A 27,647-nucleotide genomic window follows, 5' to 3' on the forward strand; every position below is an offset into this window, starting at 1 on the left:
AATCAATTCAATCAATTTTATTTATATAGCGCCAAATCACAACAAACAGTTGCCCCAAGGCACTTTATATTGTAAGGCAAGGCCATACAATAATTACGTAAAAACCCCAACGGTCAAAACGACCCCCTGTGAGCAAACACTTGGCGACAGTGGGAAGGAAAAACTCCCTTTTAACAGGAAGAAACCTCCAGCAGAACCAGGCTCAGGGAGGGGCAGTCTTCTGCTGGAACTGGTTGGGGCTGAGGGAGAGAATCAGGAAAAAGACATGCTGTGGAGGGGAGCAGAGATCGATCACTAATGATTAAATGCAGAGTGGTGCATACAGAGCAAAAAGAGAAAGAAACAGTGCATCATGGGAACCCCCCAGCAGTCTAAGTCTATAGCAGCATAACTAAGGGATGGTTCAGGGTCACCTGATCCAGCCCTAACTATGATGAATTCTAAAACCTGACTGAAAATCTTCATATAGACCATTCCTCTGTAGATGATCAGTTAGCTGTTTTACAACTACCCTTTCAAGAATTTTTGAGAGAAAAAGAAGGTTGGAGATTGGCCTATAATTAGCTAAGATAGCTGGTCAAGTGATGGCTTTTTAAGTAATGGTTTAATTATTGCCACCTTAAAAAGCCTGTGGTACATAGCCAACTAATAAAGATAGATTGATCATATTTAAGATCGAAGCATTAAATAATGGTAGGGCTTCCTTGAGCAGCCTGGTAGGAATGGGGTCTAATAGACATGTTGATGGTTTGGATGAAGTAACTAATGAAAATAACTCAGACAGAACAATCGGAGAGAAAGAGTCTAACCAAATACCGGCATCACTGAAAGCAGCCAAAGATAACGATACATCTTTGGGATGGTTATGAGTCATTTTTTCTCTAATAGTTAAAATTTTATTAGCAAAGAAAGTCATGAAGTCATTACTAGTTAAAGTTAAAGGAATACTCGGCTCAATAGAGCTCTGACTCTTTGTCAGCCTGGCTACAGTGCTGAAAAGAAACCTGGGGTTCTTATTTTCTTCAATTAGTGATGAGTAGTAAGATGTCCTAGCTTTACGGAGGGCTTTTTATACAGCAACAGACTCTTTTTCCAGGCTAAGTGAAGATCTTCTAAATTAGTGAGATGCCATTTCCTCTCCAATGTAGGGGTTATCTGCTTTAAGCTGCGAGTTTGTGAGTTATACCACGGAGTCAGGCACTTCTGATTTAAAGCTCTCTTTTTCAGAGGAGCTACAGCATCCAAAGTTGTCTTCAATGAGGATGTAAAACTATTGACGAGATACTCTATCTCACTTACAGAGTTTAGGTAGCTACTCTGCACTGTGTTGGTATATGGCATTAGAGAACATAAAGAAGGAATCATATCCTTAAACCTAGTTACAGCGCTTTCTGAAAGACTTCTAGTGTAATGAAAATTATTCCCCACTGCTGGGTAGTCCATCAGAGTAAATGTAAATGTTATTAAGAAATGATCAGACAGAAGGGAGTTTTCAGGGAATACTGTTAAGTCTTCAATTTCCATACCATAAGTCAGAACAAGATCTAAGATATGATTAAAGTGGTGGGTGGACTCATTTACATTTTGAGCAAAGCCATTGAGTCTAATAATAGATTAAATGCAGTGTTGAGGCTGTCATTCCAGCATCTGTGTGGATGTTAAAATCGCCCCTATAATTATCTTATCTAAGCTAAGCACTAAGTCAGACAAAAGGTCTGAAAATTCACAGAGAAACTCACAGTAACGACCAGGTGGACGATAGATAATAACAAATAAAACTAGGTTTTTGGGACTTCCAATTTTGGATGGACAAGACTAAGAGTCAAAGCTTTCAAATGAATTAAAGCTCTGTCTGGGGTTTTGATTCATTAATAGCTGGAAGGAAGATTGCTGCTAATCCTCCGTCTCGGCCCATGCTACGAGCATTCTGGCAGTTAGTGTGACTCGGGGGAGGTTGACTCATTTAAACTAACATATTCATCCTGCTGTAACCAGGTTTCTGTAAGGCAGAATAAATCAATATGTTGATCAATTATTATATCATTTACTAACAGGGACTTAGAAGAGAGAGACCTAATGTTTAATAGACCACATTTAACTGTTTTAGTCTGTGGTGCAGTTGAAGGTGCTATATTATTTTTTCTTTTTGAATTTTTATGCTTAAATAGATTTTTGCTGGTTATTGGTGGTCTGGGAGCACGCACCGTCTCTACGGGGATGGGGTAATGAGGGGATGGCAGGGGGAGAGAAGCTGCAGAGAGGTGTGTAAGACTACAACTCTGCTTCCTGGTCCCAACCCTGGATAGTCACGGTTTGGAGGATTTAAGAAAACTGGCCAGATTTCTAGAAATGAGAGCTGCTCCATCCAAAGTGGGATGGATGCCGTCTCTCCTAACAAGACCAGGTTTTCCCCAGAAGCTTTGCCAATTATCTATGAAGCCCACCTCATTTTTTGGACACCACTCAGACAGCCAGCAATTCAAGGAGAACATGCGGCTAAACATGTCACTCCCGGTCCGATTGGGGAGGGGCCCAGAGAAAACTACAGAGTCCGACATTGTTTTTGCAAAGTTCACACCGATTCAATGTTAATTTTTTGTTTTTGCAAAGTTCACACCGATTCAATGTTAATTTTTGTGACCTCCGATTGGCGTAACCGGGTGTCATTACTGCCAACGTGAATTACAATCTTACCAAATTTACGCTTAGCCTTAGCCAGCAGTTTCAAATTTCCTTCAATGTCGCCAGCTCTGGCCCCCGGAAGACAATTGACTATGGTTGCTGGTGTCGCTAACTTCACATTTCTCAAAACAGAGTCGCTAATAACCAGAGTTTGATCCTCAGTGGGTGTGTCGTCGAGTGGGGAAAAACAGTTAGAAATGTGAACGGGTTGGCGGTGTACACGGGGCTTCTGTTTAGAACTACGCTTCCTCCTCACAGTCACCCAGTCGGCCTGCTTTCCCGGCTGCTCGGGATCTGCCAGAGGGAAACTAACGGCGGCTAAGCTACCTTGGTCCGCACCGACTACAGGGGCCTGGCTAGCTGTAGAATTTCTATATACACAAAAGACCAATTTCTCTCAGATATTGTTCACAAATCTTTCTAAATCTGTCAGTGAGCACTTTGTTACCGAAATATTCCATCCCACCTCACAGGTGTGGCATATCGAGATGCTGATTAGACAGCATGATTATTGCATATAGAAATGTTTTAGATCCTTGAGTTTAGCTCAAGAAAAATGGGAGCAAAAACAAAAGTGTTGAGTTTACATGTTTGTTCAGTGTATGTTGGGTGGTTGTTGATTATATTCATAGTTATTTAGAATAACATTCATATTTAAACTCTAAAAACATCAAGCCTCCATTACATTTGTTTGGTAATGAAATGTTACAAATCATTTACATTTTTGTACAGTCTTTTCTGGAGAATAAACGCACATTTTTTGTTGTGTGGCTAGGGGGGGCCTGCTGCCTTTTGTTTTCGTTTTCTGTCCTGTCTTTTGTTTTTCCTTCCAGGTGGTGCGCATTGGGACTGAGTGGCTGTGTAGCTGAGTTTATCAGGACCTCACCCTGATCACCTGAGGCTGATCACCTGCGGCTCGTCAGGACTCACAGCTGTGTGCATCTACAATGGATTGGAACATGGTGGCATTTAAGACTGGAGTACACAGTGTGTATTTGCCAGAGACTCGACCTTGTGACCAGACGGGTGAGATCGTCGTCTCAAGAGCCATCTCATCATCAGTGGATGCAGAGAACGTCCAGGTTTGATGCATGGTCTGTGAAAGAGGAGGGGGGTGAGGTCTCACGCTCGTCAGCACACTTCCTGAGGTACGTTAGATTTTGTGACTAACATTTATACAGTCAGTAAATGTGGTGTCCCTCACACCTTATTATATTGAGCTGTATGTTGGTCGTATTAAATCAGCTTCCACTGCAGTGGAGTTTTGTGAACAGGGTGTTCTATGCCTGCAGGGTGGGAAGCTGATTTGCAATTAAGCCAGGAAGTGTTTGCTGTTTGTACACCTTTGAGTGGTCTCTCTGTGTGTTGAGTGTGGACTCACATAATGATTTCTTCTTTCACAGACTCGGTTGTCGCGGCCACCTGGGGGGTGTCGGCGGGGTCCTTGGGTCCGAACTGGTTCTGGCTCCGGACCGTAGCGCTGCTGGGAGCGCACCGCAATCCACCACGCCAGACCGCGCACTTTTATATTTTTCACATCACTGTTATGTTTATTAAACTCTGTTATCCTTTGTACCGTGCTCTGCTTATTTCATACTGGGTCCTTCAAACGCTGGTCGGTTCTCCGGGCTGCGTCCGACACATAACATTTTCTTGTATTAACAAATCTTACTCCAACTTTATTGAATTTTCAACAATATGACATACAATGATGACAATTGTAAAAAGAAACAAATTGCAATAATAAAAGACATGTCAAACACCCACCCCCATACCCACCCACCCACAAAACCAACAGGTCCAGACACAAAGACACAGCAGAGAACCAGTCCCTGCTTGTGCAACATAAAGATACGCAGACACACACACATACCCACAACACATACATATAAAGGGGGTGACCAGTGCAGTTAAAAATATTTATATTAGTTATTATGAATTTTAAAGGATTGAAAATAAGAGTTAGAAGTGGAAGACAAAATTATATATCACCAGTGTAACAATCAAAATTTTATCCAATTTTTGCCTCCAGAATTATTGTTAACGAATCCACCAGTGATACAAATGAAAACCAAGTTTTTTTGAATTTATTGAGGGAGCACTTGAGTGAGAATCTAATCTTTTCCAATTTTAAATTTAAAAGTACATCCCTCAACCAGTGGTCGTGTGAAGGAGGATCGGAAAGTTTCCATTTAGATAGGATCAATCTCCGTGCCAACAAGGCAGTGAAAGACAGAGCCCGTTTCAGGGGGCTCGGAATATTGGCATCAAGCGACACACCAAATATGGCAGACACCGTTTTAGGACAAAGAGTGTGACCATACGCCTGGCTGAGTGTGTCGAAAGTATTAGTCCAAAAAGTGGTTAGTTTGGGACAGGCCCAAAACGTGAGTGTGGTTAGCTGGTGACTGCCCACATCTATTACATTTGTCAATAACCGACTGATAAATCCGAGACAATTTGGTGTTTGTGTAGTGTACTCTATAAAAAACTTTACATTGAATCAATGAATGGCGTGCACAGACTGAGGATGAGTGTATCAATTTCGAAGCTGATTCCCATTGTTGTTCAGATAAAGTTAGGTTCATTTCCTCCTCCCATACCCTTTTGGTTGAAATAAATGATCTTGGCATAATTACATCAATCATATGAAATAAAACTGAAATGCAGCCTTTCCGTTGAGGATTTACACCTAAAATATTATCCAAACATGTTTCAGGAGGTCTGTTTGGGTAGTGGGGGAATTGTTTTTTGACGAAGTCCCTTATTTGAAGAAAACGGAAAAACTGAGAGTTTGGCAGTTGATATCTGACTGAAAGATCGGCAAAAGAAGAAAAAACATTGTCCCTATAAAGATCTTTAACTTTACAAAGGTCCCTATCATACCAAATTCTGAAGACCACATCTGTAACAGAAGGGATAAAGTTACAATTTCCAAATATAGGGTTAAAGTAGAAGGACAATTCAAACCGAAGTTCTTTCTGAATTGCTCTCCAAATGGCAAGGGTCTGTTTAACAATGAGATTATCCTTGACGACAGTTAGTGAAAGGGGAAGCTGGGAACACAGTACAGAAGACACTGAATAACGACTAGACGCTTTCTCTATTTGCACCCAAATTGGCAGCATACCTACATCCTTTAACATCCAATATAACATTTTCTGAATGTTAATAGCCCAATAATATTTCTGAAATCAGGAAGTGCAAGGCCACCTTCAGCTTTGGGCAAAAACATAATAGATTTATGTATTCTAGCTGGCTTTCCATTCCATAAGAATTGGGATATCTGTTTGTCCAACCTGTCGAAAAAAGATTTAGAGAGAAGTATAGGAACATGTTGAAAAAGATATAAAAATTTTGGAAGGATAGCCATTTTAATTAAGTTCACTCGGCCTGCCAATGACAAAGGCAAAAGGACCAACGTTCAAAATCTCTTCCTACACTGTCTAAAAGTGTCAAGAAATTCATTTTAGCAAATCAGAGAGAGAAGATGAGATAAAGACAACCCAAATATTTAAAGCCAGATTCTGTTATCTTAAAAGGAAAAGAAGATTGAGGTAGTGCTTTGGCTAAGGAATTAAGTGGGAATAGTTCACTTTTTTGATAGTTTATCTTATAACCTGAGAATGTTCCATAATTATCCAAAATGTTAAAAAGTATGGGAAGTGAAGTCAGGGGGTCAGAAATGTACAGGAGCAGGTCGTCTGCATAAAGGGACACTTTATGAGTAGAACCAGACCTAGTAATTCCTCTAATTCTCTCTTCAGATCGCAAAAAAATGGCCAAAGGTTCAATGGCAACAGCAAATAATAAGGGTGATAAAGGACAGTCCTGTCTCGTTCCTCTCCCAAGACCAAAGGGCTGGGAGAGGGTGATATTGGTCCGTACCGAGGCCATGGGTAGAGAGTATAAAAGTCTGACCCATTAAATAAAATTTTTGTCCAAGCCAAATTTGTCTATTACTTCATAAAGGAAGGCCCACTCCACACAATCAAATGCCTTCTCTGCATGGAGGGCTACTGTGATCTCAGGAGATGAAGAGCATGGGGTGTCCAAAAGACGCCTGGTGTTACGGTGAGAATGGCGTCCGATCATGAAACCTGTTTGATCTAAAGAAATTATTGAAGGTAGGACACGTTGAAGACGGGAAGCTTTTAGAAAGAATTTTAGAAAGTATTTTAAAGTCAACATTAAGGAGTGAGATGGGCCTATAGCTACTACAGAGGAGGGATCTTGTCTTTCTTTAAAATTAGAGAAATTGTGGCTTCAGATAAGGTGCCCGGAAGTATTATCCATCCATCTTCTTCCGCTTTATCCGGAGTCGGGCCGTGGGGGCAGCAGCTCAAGCAGAGCCGCCCAGACCTCCCGATCCACACACACCTCCCCCAGCTCCTCCGGGGGAACCCCAAGGCATTCCCAAGCCAGCCGAGAGATGTAGTCCCTCCAGCGTGTCCTGGGTCTTCCCCCGGGGCCTCCTCCCAGTGGGATGTGCCCGGAACACCTCTCCAGCGAGGCGTCCAGGGGGCATCCGGAAAAGATGCCCAAGCCACCTCAACTGACTCCTTTCGACGTGGAGGAGCAGCGGCTCGACTCCGAGCTCCTCCCGAGTGACCGAGCGCCTCACTCTATCTCTAAGGGAGCGCCCAGCCACCCTGCAGAAGAAACTCATCTCGGCCGCACTGTTACTCGCGACCATGTTCTTTCGGTCATGAGCCAAATCTCATGACCATAGGTGAGGATCGGAATGTAGATCGATCGGTAAATCAAGAGCTTTGCCCCCTTACTCAGCTCTCTCTTCACCACGACGGTCCGATACAGCGACCGCATCACTGCAGACGCTGCACCGATCCGTCTATCGATCTCACGCTCCATTCGTCCCTCACTCGTGAACAAGACCCCGAGATACTTAAACTCCTCCACTTGAGGCAAGGACACTCCACCGACCTGAAGAGGGCAAAGCACCTTTTTCCGGTCAAGAAACATGGCCTCGGATTTGGAGGTGCTGATTTTCATCCCGGACGCTTCACACTCGGCTGCAAACCGCCCCAGTGCACGCTGAAGGTCCTGATTTGACAAAGCCAACAGAACCACATCGTCCACAAACAGCAGAGACGAGATTCTGTGGTTACCAAACCAGACCCCCTCTACACCCTGGCTGCGCCTAGAAATTCTGTCCATAAAAATAATGAACAGAACCGGTAACAAAGGGCAGCCCTGGCGGAGGCCAACGTGCACTGGAAACAGGTTTGACTTACTACCAGCAATGCGAACCAAGCTCCTGCTGCAGTCGTACAGGGACCGGATAGCCCTTAGCAAAGGACCCCGGACCCCGTACTCCCGGAGCACTCCCCACAGGTGCCTGAAGGACACGGTCGAACGCCTTCTCCAGATCCCAAAACACATGTGGAGTGGTTGGGCGAACTCCCATGAACCCTCGAGCACCCGATGGAGCGTGTAGAGCTGGTCCAGTGTGCCGTGACCAGGACGAAAACCACACTGCTCCTCCTGAATCCGAGGTTCGGCCATCGATCGAATTCTCCTCTCCAGTACTCTGGAATAGACCTTACCGGGGAGGCTGAGGAGTGTGATCCCCCTATAGTTGGAAAACACCCTCCGGTCCCCCTTCTTAAACAGAGGGACCACCACCCCGGGCTGCCAATCCAGAGGCACTGTTCCCGATCACCACACGATGTTGCAGAGGCGTGTCAGCCAAGACAGCCCCACAACATCCAGAGACTTAAGGTACTCAGGACGGATTTCATCCACCCCAGGAGCCTTGCCACCGAGGAGCTTTCTAACTACCTCGGTGACTTCGGCCTGGGTAATGAATGAGTCTGGAAGTATTAACAAATCTTTAATGTGACATTTCTGTCTGTTGATCTACTGTTATTTTTTTTATTAGTGGCATTTACCCTTTCATTATTAGAGTTTATTTTGTTTAGCATTTTGATTCCTGTGAAAGCCCTACAAAAAGAGTTATTACAGCAATTATTATTAATAGCAAACTGAAGTGTAAGTTACAGGACCTCTCAAACTAGGAAAAAAAAAAAAATAAAAACATGGCATACTTATTTAAAAAAAAAACAATTTCAAAAAAGACAATAAAATCATTATCTCTTTGATATGGGTGAAATAAGTCTATTCAGGCTGACAAGACCCACCTCCAGAAACCAAAGTGCATTGAGGTCTGGCATTGCCTAATTTCCTTTTTTTTTTTTTTTTTTTTTTATTACTGGGCATGCAACATTCATAAGTTAATTCAGTGGTTTGGAGATTGACCAATTACAGGAAAGGCAGACTGGGTTCTCTTCATGCATGCACACTCTGTGCCCAGTGGCTGGTGCTGCCCAAGTCCAAATATAACAGCTAACAACTCAATAAGAATATGGGCCCATTTCATGAGACTGTTTGGACTGCAAGGAACATCTGTCTTCTCCCACATTAAGTCAACTCCTCCTGTACTAAGTCTTAATTTACTTAAAGGTCTGATATGGAGATTAGAGTAAAGCCCAATCCACATGTAATAGACACTTTTGTATCATCTCTCAATTGTCCCAAAAACCTGTGGTTGAACTAAGAACATTTATTTAATAATTACCTATAGAGGGTTTTCATGCGACATATCGGTCACGTCATTTTGTGTCCCACACCCATTCTGGATTACGATGCGGTGGCCGCTGTGATACGCTACGTGCATTTGGCGAACAATTGCAGAAGCTTCAACGTAGGTGTGAAGAAGCCTCACAGCACCGTGGTGCTGAGAGAGATCCGCCGCTACCAGAAATCCACTGCTCCCAGAATTTTATTTTATTCGGCAATAAAATTATATAAGAATACATAAAAATACCGCCGAGGATAACACAAGAACGCTTCCAGTACGGATGCTTATTTACATTGTGGTCCTTGATCACCGAGCTGTTGATCCGCAAGCTGCCCTTCTAGCACCTGGTGAGAGAAATTGCTCAGGACTTCAAGACGACCTCCGCCGTGATGCTCTGCATGACGCCGGCGAGGCTGACCTGGTCGGCAGCTTCCTAGTTCACAATATCGCAGTGTGACACTGTCGGCCAGTTCGTTACATCACCACTAAATTCACTATCTGGTACAAGACACGGATCCACTGAACCAACTGCTACACATCTATCACGATAAACAGCTTTATCTCGAGGATTTAAAGCCTCGTAATAACCGTGCATTCTCTCCATTTTTCTATCACACGCCAGCCTCATTGTAATCCAGAATGGAGACGGAACCTGTCCTGCAGCAAATCGGTCACGTGATTGAAAACCCTCTATAGATTAGGACATCTGAGCAACAAGCATTTAATTCTTTTACAGCTCAATCCATCAAATCATATCTTAATAATATCCTTGAATTGAACTCAAAATAAAAATAACTGGTATCCCAGATTCATGTGCTCACTTCACGCTCCAAAGAGAATTTAAAACGGGCTTGGGACTCGGATCTTAGTAGTTGTAACAGAGGACCAGTGGGTTGCTATCTTATATTTGACACACATCATCTACGTGCACTAGACATGGCTTAATGCAATTGAAATTGGTAGACAGAGTTCATCTGAGTCATGCAAGATTGACAAAGATTTATCTGAACATAGGCCCGTCACACCCTCGGATGTAGAGGCCAATCAACAGATTTAATGCACATATTCAGGCTGTGAGCCTGAACCACTCCACCTTCTGGACAGGTATTTTTAAAACTTTCAGTAAGATGTTTGGAATCTGACTGGACCCTGACCTGACTATGATATTTCTATAACAAAAAAGAATAGCGTTCGCCTGTATGGTCATAGCTTTCACTACACTGCTCCAAGACGTTCTCCAAGACGTTTTCCATTCTTTTGGGATAAAAAACTGTGAAAAATCAATGAAAGATAACTACAAAGAAAAAACAATCCCAGCTTGCATCACTTAAATAAGATGGTACTTGCAGTTGTTCAAAGATAATATCTAAGGACAAACAACAACCAAAGATAATCCAAGGACAGTCAGGAATCATTGACAGAGTTGGTGTTATGGCTGAACACTGTATTCCATCATGTCTAAGAGCCTAAAACACCCACAGACTTGCCGGATAAATAAACTCTGCTGTGTTGGAGTCTCAAAATCAATTCCATGCAGTTTGCATTTAAAACCCTTTTAGTACTCACATATATAGTACGTGTTTATCACAAACAGATGCATCCAACACAAGCATTATTTCACACTGTGCAGGGAAGATTCAACACTGCATTAATATATAGTTCAAATTAAAGTTCTACTTATAACTATAAATGACAATGCAAAAACTGAACTAAGACCTAAAACAAGAGTTTGTAAGACCCCCTGGCAAAGGCAGATACTCTTCTGATAAGAAAGAAGATAAAGACTGATGCAATTTTAGCCTGGTGACAGGAACCAAATGCTCTTATTTTGAAAAGAGAATCAAATGAACTTTGTGAGCTGTGTGATTGTCTTCAACCCACAAGATATTTCAAGATACATTACTAGTTTTCACAATTTTTTCTTTATTAGTATGTCAGTAATAAACAAAATGTCTAAATATGGTATTTCAAGCCTTTCAGAGTCATTTTCATGAAATAAAGTAGTATAATATAGAAACTAAGAAGCTGTTCCAAATGAAGAAAAGCATGATTCATTTGTAGGTTTACATCCCAAACCAACTAAGATAATCAATGATTAGTAAACAGGATAATCCACCCAAAAGATTTCAGTTTTAAAAGGTAAAGCACAGTCCCATGAAATATTATTTGGTTATAAGTCTTAAACACTAAACACATTCTTTATCAGCAATAATGGGATGTTTTAAATATTTTATAGAAGGAAATAATAAAAAAAAATGTCCGTCTCCAGCTGCTGGGTTCCTCAACACTAAGGCACCTGTGAGCTGGATCATGCCCAGAGAAACTTACCTCATGGCTAAAATGTTGTAGCTGATGCCCCCTCACAATGCATGTGATCATCTCCCCAAGTATCCACTCGTTTGACAACAAGTAATTCTAGTAGTATCCAAAGATCCTCCAATAAGACCTTGTACCAGAGACATCCAGTTGCTTCAGTCAATTCAGTTCAATTTATTTATTTGGCACCAAATCACAACATAGGATGCCCCCAAGGTGCTTCACAGAGGTCAGGTCCAACCTTACCAACCCCACCCCCTGAGCAACCACTAAGGCAGCAGTGGTAATATAAGAAGAAGATGTCACTGATTCCGTCATGGGTCACGTTTCTGGTTTTTAGTTTCTTTTCTCCAGGTTTCTGTCTCTAGTGTTATCTCTCGTGTATTATATTGCTGGTGTTGTATTACCACTGTCTTGAAATTCTCTTCAGTGTTAGCCATTCCACGTGCTTTAATTTTAACATCTACACCATGTGTGTGTTCAGTGGCTTTACTTCCTGCCCGTGGGCTTCCAGGCTCACAGGCACTCTATGACTCCCTCAATTTTTTTTCATACACAATATAACAGACCAGTTTATCACTCCAATGCCAGTCTCGCTTCTACGTCTGCTCTCTCCTGTTTCTTCCTTGTGTTTGGTCTGACCCATGGTGCTATCCTGCATTCCACAAGTTTAGCCCACTGTCTTTTGGATTTTCTGCCTGGTATGACTGCCTCCTGCATTTGGACCCTCTGCCAGCTTTACTGATTAGCAAATTTGCTTATGCCCTCATGGACGTTGTTGTATCACGGACTGATCTCCTGGTGTATTCTGACCCATCACCTGTCTTAAACCATCCCAGTGTGTTCCTGCCTGGCGGCCCGAGGCTGTATGGACTAAGTCATAAGTCACGTTTATTTGAAATGGGACAATGCATATTAATGAACATAGTTACATGTAAATATGCCGGATTATAGCAGGATGCTAATTTCCATCCATAGTCCCAGTAACATAGAAACAGACTAAGAACACACAACATACCAAAACAAATCAATCATGACAGAAAACAATTAAAACTGAATATACATAGAAATATTTACAAATTCAAAGTAGCAACAACGGTTCGTTAATAAGCAGCCGACAGGTGGAGGAACCGAAAGAGTTTTATGATGATGGGTGATTGAGGTGCAAAAGTACTGCAATAAAGTGACAAGTGCTACGTGCAAATTGCTTTAGTGCGTGGCTGAATTGCGTATTACAGTACTGGGTTGTACTGCACGTTGCCCAATGGACTAATTCTCTGCTGTACCGTGAACTGTGTTACAACAGCAGATATGAATATAGCCTGTTCCGTTTCTACTCCTGTGGTGTTCTCTGCTGTGGGGTCTCAGGTTGTGCTCACTACATCACAGGTTTGTGTCAAAGTAAACAGGGAGCACCACACCCTAACACATCTGTCCAGTGATCTCACAACTCCATGAGTTCTCCCCAGACATGAATGTCTCTAAAGGTTTAACACTTTTGCTGCATCTAATGGCTGAATCCTTGAAGCCTGGATCATAGTTTTGATCCAGAGACCTTAAAAGGAACTGAATCAAATCAATGTGACTCTCAGTATTTTATAATCTCCAGCCAGAAAAAAGCAGAAGGTGGCTGCTGTTTGTAGATCTGTCATTACATGAAGGTGGAAATGAGCCTGACATCCAGCTTCCCCATCATTTGAATATTATTGAAAGGAGCCTTTGAAGTTCCTCATTACTGCACTGACAGTACACTCAGCAGCTTTCAGCACACCTTTGGCGCTTCTGGTGGAGGATCCCAGGGGGCGACATTGGCACTGATGAGAGCCAGTTTGAGGGTTTGGGAAGGGGGATCGAACAGCTGGCTTCACCTGGTGGACTCAGCCAGGATGGTTAGTGTGCAGTCTAGGGTGGCCCTCTACAGTATGCCAAAAATAAACATGTGACTTCCTTAAGGTGCTTCCTGACAAAATTGTTCATCTTGGTGAGAAAATATTTTGTGCAAAATTTTATTTCGATACGGCTGTTCTAACCACTGCCGCATGCAGGGTGTAAATTGCAGTGGTTGAGCATATTAAAGCAAAGCAGCAATATTAATGTACCGGTTCACAAATGAAATACAAATTGAAACAACAATCCTTTCTCCTTTAACTGACCATACAGGAGAGATAAAAAAGTATTCCATGTCAATGTCCACCTATTTGGTGATAAACAGTCATGGGGAGTGGCGTTTGGTTCCGATTTCCTTCACCTCCAGGAACTGACATCGATGCCACTCAACAACTTGCAGCAGGTGGCGCTGCTGTTCATCCTTCGTTAGGATGTGATTATAATTCTGGATAAGTGCAACTCCTCGATCAGCAAAATCTCTGACGTTGTCCAGGACCTGCTGTGACGACTGGAATGATGGATCGTCCTCCCACTCTGAGGGGTCTTTGATGAGGAAGTCTATGTTGATGTTGAATATCTCAAAAATGCAGGGAACAAAATCTGACATGAATGACCTAATGGATCCAGTCCATAACTCAAAAAAAGTCACCAAAACAGGGGCCGGGTGGCAGTGGTTAATATTTTTCACATCTCATTAAATTTCACCCAATTTATTTTTTACCCCAAAAGAAACCAAAAAATGCAGAAGCACTTTGAAAAAGTTGAAGCTTGTTTTTAGGGACCATCCTAGTGCAGCCATTTGGAGAAGTCTAATGTTGAAAGCGTGTGACTGAAACGCTGTACAACTGCACACAATCAGTCACACTCCCAGCCCCCCCCAACAGTTACAACCAAAACAGAGCTGCAGACACTCTTAGAAAAGCTACCGGTGCAGCTAATGCAACAACTGGACCCAAGTCGGAACACAAGGACCGGTTTCTGCACAGTGAGGAACATGAATGCAGCATAATGAATGCCAACATCAAAAAGTTCAACACACAAAGAGACTTTAAAATATAATCAGGTCCATACGTATTTGGACAGTGGTGGGGTTTTTTCATGGTTTTGCCTCTGTGCTGCACCACAATGAAGAGAAACATTCAACATGTGATTGTAGTGTAAAATTTTAGCTTTCATTCAATGGGCTTCACAAAATATCCATTTTCAAAGCCCCTAAGTAACTGGACAAACTAAACATAAGGTTTATTATGTATAGAAATCATCACTTTTACAGCAAACAGTGTGGTATTCTTTGGTAAATCTGTCTGCAGGAGGCAGTTCTCAAAAACTGAGTGACCATGCAAAAGGAGAGTAGTGAGGGAAGCCACCAAGAAATCCGTGACAAACGTGCCTGTGTTTGGAGAAACTGTGCATAGTGCAACATCTGTCTGTTTGAGTGTCGCTGCCACTAAGAAACTTGCAGACCAATTTTCACAAAACCTGCTGGACTGGTGAGGCAAGAAGCAAAAAAGAATCCATCAAACTTCAGTGCATATCTGAATCCAGAGGCAGACTGACTTTTGTTTGTTGTTTAGCAGGTCAAAGGGTTGGTTGCTCAACTTATTTAAGAAATAAGGACAACTGAAGAAGACTAGAGCTTCTTCGTGATTCTTATCATACTCCTGCTGGAACCTTTCACTGATTAACCACAAAAACTAAAATTATTAAAAAAAATTAAAAAAAAATTATAAAAAAAAAAAAAAAGAAATTCTGTGTCTTAAGCATCTGTTTCATTTGTGGAACTATGGAAGAGGCTCAAATAGCGTTTGTGTCGATATCCCTCATAGGCACCTGGCCTCCAGCTGTGGTCCTCAAAGCCCATGCAGCCTCAGTAGGCAGCTTGTCCTCAAGTGACACCAGCACCACCACACCTACGACCTCCACATCTCCATTCAGCACCTCACAATTACCGGGCCTCACCAACACAGACCCAAAGTACGAAGAACTGATCTGCCAGTTTGAGGAAGAATTTGGTGACACTGGCGCAAACCCATCTGCCACTCAGCCCATGCTGGAAAATGCTACACTTCCTCAAAATCCCAAACCCTTATCATCATCTACCTCCCAGTCTGCTCCCTTCACTTCCACCAACCAAAGCTCCACACCTCCAGCCAGTCAGGAGATGGAAGCTGTCAGGGACAGGTCAGGCAGCCAAAATGAAACTATTTTCAACCAGGCTTCTACACAAAAACCTATGGAGCAGCGTGAGGGCCCCCAGCATGGTTCCCGACAACAGGAAACTCTCCTGCAACAGCAGCAGCCTCCCGGTGTGTTAGATGATCCATTCAGCGTTCCATGTTCACCTTTGCCTAAACGCATGAAAACTGAAACTTTGGGTGATGTAGCAGTACTTTCCACTACGTGCTATTCTGAGAAGGACACACCAACTAAGGACAGTCTGCCCTCTTGTCCTTCACTTTATGATTCTACGCCCAAGTCTGTTCACTGGTGCACCCAGACAGACTTCACAGCACTTTACTTTTTACACTTTTTGTTATGTTACATCCTTATTCCAAAGTGGAGTAAATTAATTTTGCCCCTCAAAATTCTGTTCACAACACCCCATAATGACAACATGCTCAATACTTTGTAGACTTTGTGGACCTTTGGCAGCAATTACAGTCTCGTGCTTGGTGCACCTATCTTTGGGCAGTTTTGTCCATTCCTCTTTGTAGCACCTCTCAAGCTCCATCAGGTTGGATGGGGAGCGTCGGTGCACAGACATTTTCAGATCTCTCCAGAGATGTTTAATCAGATTCAGGTCTGGGCTCTGGCTGGACCACTCAAGGACATTCACAGAGTTGTCCTGAAGCCACTCCTTTGATATCTTGGCTGTGTGCTTAGGGTCATTGTCCATTGTTCCTTTGACTTCATGTTTGGTTTGTGCTTTGACGTGAACTGTCAGCTGTGGGACCTTATATGTAGACAGGTGTGTGTCTTTCCAAATCATGTCCAATCAACTGAATTTACCTCAGGTGGACTCCAGTTAAGCTGTAGAAACATCTCAAGGATGATCAGTGGAAACAGGATACACCTAAGCTCAATTTTGCACTTCATGTCAAAGGATGTGAATACTTACGTACCATGTGATTTCTTAGTTTTTTTAGTTGTAATAAATTATCAAAAATCTCAGACTTTTTTTACATTGTCATTATGGGGTAATGTGTGTAGAATGTGTGTGAGCAGCCACACTACTGCACATTTTTGATCATGTCTTTCTCTGATGTGCTGTTCACCTGCATGATTAGTCATATGATAATGACACTTATACTGCTGCCAAAATAAATATGCCTCCATAAATAGGAGCTACGCCAGCTACTGTTAGCAGGTAGCAAGCTAACAGGGTATGGGAAGTGTTTGTAAAAAGATAGTAGTTGAACCAGAGTTTAAGCTAACCACATCCTCCTTTCTCTGCTCACACAGAAGATTAGAAATAAGTCAGATTTTATTGTCTATATTTTATTAATAGTTCAGCTTTCTACTCAGATTACACCATTAATTGTTTGAATACCTGACTGGAGAAGTAATGGATAACTGAAACCACATCTGGTGTTCCTGGTGTCTTACTTTTCCACCTGCTTTACCCAAACTTCACTTTTGCTGATCAGAAACAGTGATGACCAGTATTTTAGTGGTTGATCAAAGGTGGTTCAGCTAACCATTAACATAAAACAAGGTGAAAGGTTTGATTTTTGAATTGAGATCCTGCACCCAAATCCTGTTTCCAAGGTTAACCAATCCCAGCTCTTCATATGCTTTGACAAATATTTACACCATGGCAGACTGCAATGTCGCTGATTCTTTCTGTTCTTTCTCCCGCAAATAGAAACATTTGTTCATAATTGCCCCCCCCCCCCCCAAAATAACCCTGCAGCCAGACTTCGCAGAACTTGCTAAGGTCCCTTTAAATCGACAAGCCTTTACACCTGTGCTGGAGCAGATCAAATGCTCTTCGACACCGACAGGACCACAAAAACCCGACCGGGAGGACACAAAGCACAGAAAGTGAAGTTCAGCCGGTGTGAGGAGACAGCGGAGCATTTACCACCAAGCTTGTCCATCTCCTCGACTCCTTCTTTTGCTGTGCTGAGGAGAAACACGAAGCGGAGATGGTGACAACACAAAGCCGGCTGCAAGCTCGACACCCGGCGCCTGATACTTACACGGTCCTCGGGGTCCTAGCAGAGCCGCTGGTCTGACAGCAGGAGGCAGAAAATTAGTCCGAGAGGAGCATGAGAAGAAGAAGCAGCACCACACCGACAATCCGGCCTTGTTGCTGGGTTCGTTTTATTCCTTCCAGTCTGTGCAGTGCACGTACAGAGCAAGCACCGGAACGCGTGTGCATGCATTCACACACGCACACAGCACACCTCCCCCCATCACAGCACACGCGTTCCTCATTCTCGTTCCTCTTCTTATGGCCGTCGCTTTCTGCTTGCTCCTTTTTCCTTTCTCATTATCTCTCGCTGCTCCTCCCTTCCCCTTTTTGCAATATCCTCTTTCTTTCTCTCAGTTACACATGCTTTTCGTCGCAGGCCCCCGCCTCCCCTTGCCGGCGCTCCCCTCCCTCCTGTGCAGCCTCTCCCTCCATCTCCTTTCCCCTCTCTCCTCAGTGTGTGCAGAGCGAGAGGCCATTATCTGAGCCGCAGCAGGCACGTACGCTGGAATGGAGTATCGTGCAGTGAGCAGGAACACAGCTGTGGGGAACAGAAGCTCGTGGCTGCAGCTTTGTGAGAAAACCTCTCTCCGTCCATGTCCTAAAACACTCTCCTGCATTTGATGGTAACACATACAGCGCTGCATAAACTGTTAGGTTTATCCACTAAATTGCAGCAATCTCAGCCATGACCGTGTGCGGCGGCTGCCAAGCAACTACGCAACTCGCAACGGCACTACCAGGAAAGAAAAGAGACGAAACGTACGCTGAATTGTCCGATTGTGTCTTCTCCAACTGGCATCCGGTTTTCCCGTGTTGCTCCGTGAGTCGATCTTGGCTCGACTGTGGGCCAGAGGAGGATCAGCCAACGACAGTTCCTCCAGCTCTGTTTTCCATCATGTTCATGCTGGTTGCCTCTCGCTCGGTTACAACAAAACGAGTTGGTCTCTGATGAAAGGTCCTCCAGCCAGGCTGGATGCAGAAGAATGGACAAGTAGTTGTAGAAGAAGAAGCCGCCTTCTGCATGTCTTTTCAGTCGCTCTGCTCCTTCCTCCAGAATAAAGGTGGACGCTTTTTGACGTTCTTCAATCTTCAATAATCTATTAGACGCCTACTGCATCTACAACTGGCAGAACTACGAGGCTGGAAAAATGGTAGCGGCGGAGCGATCATGACAGAGGCATGGAGACCGTGAGGATGGGCGATGGAGAGGGCGCAGTGGATGGCAGTTCAACCTCCGGATCAAGCAGGAGGAACAGGATGAAAGACAGGGATGAAATGTGAAAAGGAAGGAGGCTCAGAGGAGAGAGAAGATAAACACAGAAACGGTTAAAAACAAAGCGGAGAGGTTCAGCTACTCAAGACTTCTGTTGCGCTACAGGAAGGAGAGAAGACAGAGGCCAGAAGAGGATCGGTGGCGTTTTGCAGTTTGTCGCCTCCTGCCCGGCTGCCCATCATCATCATCTCCCCCTGTTGTTTTCTCCTAGCCGTTGTTCTGCTGTGGCGTCACAGTCGCCTTTGCCGTTTGATAACCGGATGAGTCCTCTCGCAGCACACGCTCGGCCTTGTGGCATCTCTTCTCTACAGTGTTTCTGGAGTTTTGCATCAGATTTAACCACTAAGAAGAAGAGGAGGAGGAGGAGGAGGAGGAGAAGACATGGCCGGTCGTCTCTGCTGTGCAGCATGCCGTCAGCTCCTACGTAGTATTTTTCTGTTATATCACCAAGCGTGTTCAGTGCACGCTGCACTATGGCTGGATTAACTTCAGTATCCTTTGCTTTCTCCCTTGTTCTCCTTCCCTCTCCTGTTCGCTGCATTATGACATTCTTGGTCTCTGATTCTCTCTTTCGCCACATATTCGTATACACACACAGTCATTGCAAAAGAGAAAGTGGAGTTGTTTAAGCAAACGAGAGAAATGGGAGCATTGGGTCATATGACCAAGAGTCTCAATGAGAGAGAGAGGGAGAGAGAGAGAGGAGTGAGGAGCAGAGGTAGGAAGTGAATGAGATGATGATGTCATCATCGTCATCGGCGTCTCCTACCAGGAAGGCTGCCTCCGCCACTGGGTGGGCACACGTGTCCTCTGACACATGCCCGCTCTCACCAACACGACACAAACGAGCACCGCCACCACAGACGCACACTTTCATTCCCCACTTACACCCGCTCACGTTCTGTCTGGCTGCAGTGACGCAGCGATAACGCACCTTAACTCCTGAATTACAGGATCACGCCTCATCAGCGTAAAGGATAAGTTCACCTTTTTTAACGTTAGTCAGATTAAAACATTCTTTGTATTGCTTAGATTTGCCAAACGGGGGGAAAAAAGGGAAAATCTACTTTCAGGAATTCAATTACATTCTCTGGCTATGTGTATGTGTGTGTGTGTGTGTGGGGGGGGGGGGGGGGGTCAGTATCCTGCTCTGCAAAGGGATGACAATTGATGAGATTTTAATCAATATTGATGCAGTTATTGTTTATCAGTCTGATTCTTTTGATTCCCTTATTGATTCTTGATCAATTTTCTGTGTGGAAAAAAATGTAGATCTGCACAGGTTTTCAGTGCCAATGTAGCCGTTGGCATCATGATGTTATGTCCAGGCTCATCACACATCAGTTTTGTAACACTGACTTGGGCACCACAGTCTCGTTTGAAGGTGGGCGCTAAAGGGGTAAAATATGATGCATATGATATAATTTCTCTACTTCTGGGGGAAAAAGCACGGCATTTTCTCTGAGTTTTTGGGCAAATTATATGCAAACAAAGTGAAAATGCAAAGAAAAAGTGACAATGCAGCGGTAAGTGGACATGTGTTGCGGTTTGTTTATGACCTGGGGCTCAAACGTGTCGAGGCAGTTTTGCAGGCAAGAGAACAGAGCTACTCTGGTCACCTGTGTAGCCTAACATTTACCGACACGACGTCTCCCATCTGCCTTGTCTTCCCTTCTCCACTGGTAACCGAAAAAAAAAAATACTTTTTGCGACTGCTTTGGTGATTGCAGCCGAAAACAAAACAGTACACCATTTTCCATGTGAAGTTATGCTGTGTATATATTGTCTCCATAAGTGGCCAAATCCTGCGATATCACGCAGGGTTCAAACAAGACTGCGGTTTCCTACTGTCAGGGAAAAACAGGGCGGCATTGACAAGAGGAACTGATAGATTAAAAAATTTGAAACCGGGGCTGAATTCCCATCCCTCAGTCTGCACGGCTCGACACAAGTCAGGAAAGGTTGGCTAAACACATACCAGTTTTGAACATGCTGATAGTTTAAGAGGTTGGTCAGTTGGTCGGTCTGTCTGTAGAGCACGTAGCTGAATGGCCTGTTAATATGTAGGCCTGGGTTTGAATACCTGTCTGTGTCCTACGACAAGACAATTGCTCCTAATCACATGCAAAAAGTGTGAAAGGGCAAAGACTTTGAGTAAAGGGAGAGTATTGGGACTGGGCCTTTATCTATACTGTCTCAATCCACCCAGATGTAAACAGGTACCGCCCTCAGCTGGGGAAGTACCCTGCTTTGGATTGGCGCCCCGTCCAGGAGGAGCCACAGATCTGAAGACAAGCACAGGCACCAACAGGCTTCCCGTCTGACGTGTGATCAGCTCAGTGTCTTGGTGTCCGCTCATCGAAACTCAGTGTGTAGTCATCACAAGGAGCATGGAAAGAGTTTCCCTGTGTTATGCCAAGCTGAATACAGACTGCAGCAGAAGAGCAGGCAATCATGTGATCTTGACTGCATCTTGGGGGATCTGTGCGGTGTCTGGTTGACTTTTTGTTGCATCTCTGACAGCACCTTGGTACTTCATGGCCATATATTTTCCCAAGAATACTCTTGACTCAGCATGAGGCTGTCGCGAAACTGCCTTGATATTGAAAAATGCAGCAATACAAGTACATGATGATGTGACATGACATGTCAAGATCACTGATAACTTTGGAACATTTCAAAACGCATCACAGCGTATCATGTCTGGGTGCACACTACAGTGCTCAACATCAGCAAGATGTCAAACGGGACTCACTTAGCGTCATCTACACTTTGGCACAGATCGTGCTAAACATTAAAAAGGTAGAAAACACCTTAAACTGTGTCTAGTAGCTGTGGAGAAATATTTAATCATGAACTATTGCTGCTCGCTCTGAGTCCAGAAATCAGAACGGAAATAACGTCTTTCAAAATGTACCATACACAGTGTTAAAAAATTAGTTTGTGGTTTTTGTTTTTTCAAATACTGGGAGAGTTGGTGACCACAAGTTTTCTCTGCTAGAATTAAAGAGAGCTGTATAAAATCAAAGTTCTGCAATTCAAGTGGAACCCCATGGAATTCAGTCATGAGCATCGCCACAAGCAGGTAAGTTGTGACTGTTCAGACCGCTGCAGGACACATGAAGTGTACCTTTTTTTTTTTTTTTTGAGATTTACAGGCATCACATGCCATCTTGAGAGGACTCACATGATTACAGTGAAGTGATCTTCCACAAACTCTTTTCATAAGTTTTACCACTGGGTCAAAGTCTGTTCTTCCAATATATCTATATCTATATCTATCTATCTATCTATATATATATATAGAGAGAGAGAGAGAGAGAGAGAGAGAGAGAGAGAGAGAGAGAGAGAGAGAGAGAGAGAGAGAGAGAGAGAGAGAGAGAGAGATATATAAGTGTTATTAAAAACTATGAGGGTACTTCAAAAAGTTCAGGACCTCAACTGGAAACAAAAGTATCTGGAGGCTCTATCAGTGTAAAGCACTTTCAGCATCTGCTTCAGATGGAAAAGTGCTACAGGAATGCAGCCCATTGACAGTTTATGATAAAAAATAATGCAAGAATAAGGATGAGGCCAACACAGTCAACTCACAACCTTGACTTCTCCATTCTGTTCTCTAATTAACTCACATAGATTGTAAACATATGACCTCAAGAGCTGGCGACACGTTTAAAAGAAAGCACTGCTGAAGTTGATGACCTAAAAATGAAACATACATGTTACACAAGCATACTGGTGACGACGTTCAACCAGTTTCCTCGTTGTTGTGATACCCTTTTCATTGTTCTTTTTATGTTGTGCGTCCATTTGAAGCCTGCTGCATGATTTACCCCAAACATCAAGACTGACAAAAAAAAAATTTCGACCAAATTAAAATTCTGCTGCTTCCATGGTAGCATTGGTAACCTCAGAGTTCCCTGTGCAGGGAGTCACAAAATGTTAAGGAAAGCCCCAATGATATCAAGGGGAAGCCCCAGCAACAATAACAGATATAGCTTCTATCGAGGACAATTGTTCTGTGGCTAGAACACTAAAAGAGTTGTTGATTTTTGTTTTGAAAAACATATTACACTCACTTTTATTTGAAGAAATAGAGAATAATTTGGGAGAAAGACAAAAATCTGGGGGCCTTCTCTCATTTGTCATCACCAGACCCCTTTCCCCGAAGGTTCAGTCCGAGCCCATCAGCTGACATCAGCAGTGGTTCCATTTCTACTGGTTGGCATTCCAATTTTTACTGCTAAAACATACTTGAATATTTAATTTTGTACCAAATGGATTCCCTCTAGGTAGGTAAAAAAAAAAAAGATTAAATAACAGCTTAATCACCAAAAAAAATCACATCACAACAATTCAAATGGTTAAAGATCCACAGAAAAACCAATAAGTGTTTCTTGTGCTATAAAGAATCCACATTATTTTTTAACTTTACAGCCAAAATGAACAAAATTAAGCGCGGCAGAACTTACGGTGAACCTGCTGTAACCCGACATGGTGATTCCAGCTCTCTCATCAATCAGTTGTTTTCACAATCCGCTCTAATGTTCATATAAATGAGCCGTTTCGCACCCTCGGCTCACTCTCTCATTTCTGCGCTTCTCACCGTTTGTCAGCAGCTCCGAGAAAAAGAAAAAGGTCTCAGTTGTAGGAGGGATGACTGACAACAAAAGTCCGTCGTCAGCCGTGTGTGTGTTGGTTTGCTTTGCATGTGACTAATCCTGAGTCATGTTTCTTTGATTCTGACACTAAACCCTCACAAGCTGGAAGCAATTTTTTTTTCAGATTTTTACCGGCACATCGTCAGTGGGAGGACAGTGAAGTGGAAAAACCTACAAAGGATGATATTAAACTCCTGTTTTGTGGCTTCCTTTGGCGAATTTTCAATATCAGAGACACAGAAACTCGCTTGATGAAATTCTTTAAACATCAGCAACAACATATTCAAAGTCAGCCGAGAGCTTTTCTGATTATGACATCATGATGACATCAGTGTCACAGATGACAAAAATACTGCCTGCATAAGTTCATTTCTTAAATGTCTTCATTTTCATGGCTTGCACCACTTTCTCTGTGCTGGTAAATGGACTGCATTTATATAGCGTTTTTCCATCTGCATCAGATGCTCAAAGCACTTTACAATAATGCCTCATATTCACCCCAATGGGAGGATGCTGCCATACAAGGTACTCACTACACACTGGGAGCAATAGGGGATTAAGGACCTTGCTCAAGGGCCCTTAGTGATTTTCCGGTCAGGCTGGGATTTGAATTGAGGATCCTCTGGTCTCAAGCATAATGCTTAACCACTAGACCATCATCTCCCCATTCACAACAGCGTTCTTGAACAGCAACATGTAAATGAGTGGGTGATTGAGCAAGTGAGTGAGACCATCCCAAACAGCTTGTGCTGACAACTCGAAAACCTTAAATGCTGTCAACCTGTGACTCAGCAAATAAAAAGAACATACAACGAGGGCAAAAACTGTTGCATTTGGTGAACATTTATACACCACATCAATAGGAAGAGCAACTTTGTTTTGCTTCAAATATCCCTTAGGTGTGTTTGCTGCCTGCTAGATGATAAATGAATGCTGGATAACTTATCAAAAAATTCTGAATAGCTGTAGCTGAACTCGCAGGTATTTTGTTTGCCCCCTAAACACGTCCTGTGCTTTAACATGCTAGCAGCCATGAGGCGAATGTAATGCTCGTGTTCTATGTGGGCAAATTTAGGACAAAATATACAACAGAATGGGAATGTAAAACTAGAATTAAGCAACACATTGTGCGGAATGGCGATGTTGCCAAAAGCTTTGTGTCAGTACTGCAAATTAGTGACTACTAACTTGAAACACTGCTCCAAAATGTTTTGAAACTTGTTTCAAACACTGTTTTGGAGACTTTATTAAAAGTAAGACATGAGCTGAGCTAAATGGGGCCTCAATACATCACCAACTCATTCAAAACTGATCCTACGGTCACATTAGCTACAAATGATGGCGACAAGCAGTTGGCTTTGCCATCTGATGGACGTTCCTGAGCTGTACACACTAACATGTCCGTAACATGTCTTCTACTGTAAATTCCTTCACAGGTGTAATTTGATCACAAAATTGGCACCTTTAGATTTAGAAGTGCTTATTTATTGCCAATTCTCACAAAAATATATGAGAAACATATTAGATTTATACAGAAATTAGCCGTTTCGGAACGTATTTCACCATCTTGAATTATTTTGTTCGCGTGAACAACCAGCTGATGTCACACTGCCTATTCACTCGGACTGGCAGTCGCCATGTTGCATTTGTATAAAATAGACTTCCGGTCTATTTTGGCCCCACCTACCTGGCGGCAGAGCAACCGTTGGCTCTAGCCGCTGAAAAACGGCAACTCTGATTGAAAATGAATGGTATGTCGTTGCTTTGTCGCTGTCGCTTATAGCTAGCGTGTTCATAGGGTAATGCTTTGAAATGTTCCAGTTGGTTTGTCCTTTCTGATGTTGAAACATATTAGAACCCAACTCAGCACAGGGTCAGTACGTGCACTAGCACATGCATTGCTTATTTGAAGATGAGGTCTAAATTTTAATGGTTTGTAATCTGGGTCATGAGCTATTGAATTTTTTGTTAATTTTTTTTTTTTAAGAATCTGTTAGTTTTTGACTGGTCCTTCTAGCAAACACTACGTGCTTGGCAAATTAATTATAAATAAAAATGACCAAAAAAAAAAAGTCTCATGTTTGTTATAATAATATATCACATACAAAGATCAAAGAATATTCTAAAATTTACCAATTAAATATGTGGAATAGTTTACTCATTTTAATTATTTTTTCTTTGTGTGTGTTTCTCTCACAGCAAATTCCACACTGCATATTGCACCATTTAACTGACACACATGACCGTGAGCATTGGGGGCCGGACTGTGGTATCTTTGCTCCTCCCCCTCCCGGCTCCTCCCATCAGCTGACTGCGCCCCACCCCCCAGCCATATTACCCTGCGGTCTAATGGCATCAAGGTCATCTAATCTGTTGTGCTTTGACGGTCTCGCTCTCTCTCTCTCTCTTTCTCTCTCCACCTCTTTTCTCCCTCCCTCCCTCTTACACTTTCCCTCACATGTGTGCATGTTGTCACGTGCACACACAGATGCGGCCAAGAGCTGCTGCCAATCCACACAGACCAACAAACACAGAGGCTCAATTTAACGATTTCTTTTGTCTACAACTGCATGCAGCAGAACAAACGCGCTCCTACGTGCACAGTATTGATTGTTCACTTAGTGTCACAGGGTTTGCTAGTGGGCAGGATCAGAAAAATTAACGCACAGTCATCAGCAGAGCAAAAACACAATGCAAGTGTTGTATCCCGATTGAAAAATCTGAGAAAAATCTCTGTAAAGTTTGTTTTTAACTTCCTGAGAGGACGTGGTGTTTCCTCCCATAGCTGTTTGACTGACTTTTAAAGAAGACATTAAAAGTTTGGGTCGAGTGAGATATTTTGTGTTGTTTATTTTAAAGCAGGGGTTTTTCAAGTGTGGGAGAGTGAGCCCCCCCGACACACATACACACAATTTCAATATCTTCATGTGTTTTCCTTTTACACATCTTAAACACATTTTTAAAGTATTTGTGTGTTTTTAAGGAACTTTCTATGCATTTACACATTTTACATTTTAAACATTTTAACCATGTTTTTAAAGAACATTCTATTCTTTCAGACATTTTACACCCTTTTCAAACATTTTAAACGTGTTTTTAAAGAACTTGCTATTCTTCTATTTTTATCTTTTGTCATATTTTAAACATCATTTTTTAAAACATTTAAACATCTCTGTGTTTTTGAAACGTCTTTGGCATAACTAACACATTTTAACATAAATAATAAGGGAAGGGTATTGATAAGATTTGATCGATATCGATTCCGCTTATCGATCCGATTCCTTATCGATTCCCTTATCAATACCTGCTGTGAATTTTCTGTGTACTACAACTAGGCTTTACATGTTTTCTCTGTCAGTAACATTTTATTGAGTCTTAAAGTAAATAAATATGAAATTGGTCACTGGATTCTTGATCTCTGGACATAAACAGAAATAAACAAAATCTGTAGCTTGTCTCAAAAGCATTTCCTTTCAGACATTATTGGCACAAATCTAATTCCGTACCTTTGAGCTGAGCTCTTACAGTCGGCTGTGCTGCAAGTCAACATCAATCTCATTCATAAAGAACGCAGGGCGTCTCATTTTGGAAAAAAACGTTTTAGTCTGTTGTCTGTGTTACGTTTGGAAAGAGGTGTCATTTGATTTAAATGGTGATTCGGTTCGAAGTTATTAATTCCAGCTGGATTCTAACTTTACTCGGCAGAGAGCAGTGGAGTGTTTGAAGCTGTGCGAACAGAACAGAGAATGATTCTTGTTTCTTGCCTGCAATAAGACAAGAGTCCCAGTTAGTGACTTTAATCCGCACAAAAGTGACTCACAATTGACATTTTTAAATGGCTTTGAGAGGAGTTAAGAAGCGGACTTGTTGCTTCTGAAAAGCAGCGAAGCAATGAACCAGAGAAGCAGTGGATCGGAGCACTCCTTCATTGTTTCAAGCTTTATAGTGGAGCTATTATAGAAGCGGCTGATTACAGACCCACTGCAGGGTCTGTAATAAACGTAAAGAAATTATTTTCCCGATAAAACACAC

The 27,647-nt window shown here is 42.7% G+C and overlaps 1 protein-coding gene across 3 annotated transcripts in view; it reads right to left on the minus strand.

Annotated features, from left to right (window-relative positions):
• tet3 (tet methylcytosine dioxygenase 3) overlaps positions 1-27,647 on the minus strand; it is a 97,682-nt gene that overhangs the window by 55,161 nt on the left and 14,874 nt on the right. The window contains exon 1 of one of the 3 annotated variants that reach the window (XM_034171240.1): positions 17,689-18,038. The exons of the other annotated variants lie outside the window; for them this stretch is intronic. The gene's annotated coding sequence lies outside the window, so the exon portion shown is untranslated. Of the gene's footprint in view, positions 1-17,688; positions 18,039-27,647 lie in introns of those variants that run through there. 3 annotated transcript variants of the gene reach the window in all.

Source organism: Thalassophryne amazonica, chromosome 5, assembly GCF_902500255.1.
Source record: "Thalassophryne amazonica chromosome 5, fThaAma1.1, whole genome shotgun sequence".
Taxonomy (NCBI): Eukaryota; Metazoa; Chordata; class Actinopteri; order Batrachoidiformes; family Batrachoididae; genus Thalassophryne; species Thalassophryne amazonica.